The sequence below is a fragment of the Tinamus guttatus genome, unplaced genomic scaffold (assembly GCF_059628265.1).
Source record: "Tinamus guttatus ecotype Peru unplaced genomic scaffold, ASM5962826v1 Tinamus_guttatus_pri_ptg000044l, whole genome shotgun sequence".
In the NCBI taxonomy this organism is placed as follows: domain Eukaryota; kingdom Metazoa; phylum Chordata; class Aves; order Tinamiformes; family Tinamidae; genus Tinamus; species Tinamus guttatus.
Genome location: NW_028288578.1, coordinates 2,993,894 through 2,995,706, shown reverse-complemented (window position 1 = coordinate 2,995,706; position 1,813 = coordinate 2,993,894).

Here is a 1,813-nt window from a genome sequence, read left to right as displayed (position 1 = left end):
TTGCAGTAGAAGTGAGAAAACTTGTGTACCTTGCAAGGAGAAACGATTTCTAGAGTAGGGAATGATCATTTAAGCTGTGATGGGATCATGGGAGTACAGGAGCCCTCACCAGCACAAATAATGATTTTTTCAGCTCAGCAACTAGGTGATTAAAAAAAAAGGCTTTAGAATAAATGACACCTTGATTTTTTTTGTTTTACTTGCTGCTACTTTTTCTCTTTTTCTACCCCCTGTAATTGTGATCCAAAGTGTGCTAGTCAAATGAGATGATTTTTTTTTTCCTAAGAAAAAACGAAGCAGTGAAAAAGATAGGAAATCTGAATGTCCTGCAGGGGAGAAATCTACTATCGGGGGCAGCGTTTATTTTGAAGAAAAAATCGTTGCATGAAATCACCACTTACACTACCCAAGCATCTTCAAGGGGGAGGTGTCTGGCACCTCCTCATCTTATGTTTGTATTAAAAGGAGGAAATAATAGAGAGGAAGCCTTTGCTGGCTCTTATCTTTAGCGATGTATAGGTGATTTTAATACAGGCAGTGTGTCAGTCACAACAGGTAAATGTAGCCTGGTGTCAGCCATGGCTCTTGGCTTCCCTCTTGTGGAGAAAAGCAGCCGTCCCTCACGGACGGGCCCCGTCATTCGCTCTGACCCCCCGGCTTTGTCCCAGCGTCGCTTCTGCAATCAATGTGCACTTACACCGCCCTCACAAAATAACTACCCGTGCTGAGTAGCTTGAATAGCAGAAACTGTAGCGCTGCACAAGGGATGCCTCGATGAACAAAACAGCAAACGCTGAGCTCGCACTAAAAAGCGTTACAGAAGTCTGGGGGCCTTGAGGGCGCTGCGGCAAGAGCCGCAGCAGCAAATGCTGCTGGTCGCCTGTGAGATACAGCTCGTGCAGGCACCTCCCGGGAGGTGCCTCAAACACGACCAGAAAGCGGCAGCTGTGTCGTGTGCTGCCTTGCTACCCACGCACCGCCCGTAAAGGCAGGTTCACAACCTGGGAAAGGCTCAGAACTGGGCATACTTGTCCACGGAAAGAGGAGAGCCTGGCTCTCCGCGTGGCAGCCTGAGGAGAGGCCCCGCTTCGGGCCAATGTCACCGTTAAGGGGGATGAGAGCGGCCCCCGGGGCCTCCTACGGGCTCTGCAGAGAGCGCCGCTCTGCGCTGGGCCGTGACACGGGCCCGGCCGCGCAGCTGCGCGCCCCAACCCGGCTCCTCGGGGCGCCCCTCGCTCCGCCGTGCCGCCACACGCCACAACATGGCGCCCACCGCCGCACCGCCTCCTTGGAGGCTTGGTGCTCCCTCATTGGATCGTCAGCGCTGAGCGGCAGCTGCTCTGACCAATAGCTGAAGGACACTGTGGGAGAAGGCCGGCCTTCCATGCTGGCTCTTGGACTAATCCAATGCAAGAGCGGGGGGAGCTCTGCAACAGCAGGAGGCCTCAATGTCGGGTCGGAGCGGCACAGCGAGAAGCCCCCGCGCTCTGCCTCTATCTCATCCCTTCCTGTCCTCGGTCTGACTTCTGAAAGCGGCTGCTCTTCTCCCTCTCGTCTCTTTCTACTAATGGTTTCCCCCCCCCCCTCCATCCGCCCACGCCACCAGCATCCTTCCTACCAATCAGAACGCGCCCTTCCAACTGCGGGGCCGAGGATTGGCTGGCATGTCCCTCCTGGCGCCGCTCCGGGCGCTGATTGGTGCGTGCAGCGAGGTCGTGGCGCCCGTCACCGCTCCCTCCCCGTACGGCGGAAGCTGCGCGGGCGGCGTTGGCGGGAGGGGCGGGGTGAGGAGGGAGGCGGTGGCAGCCGGGCC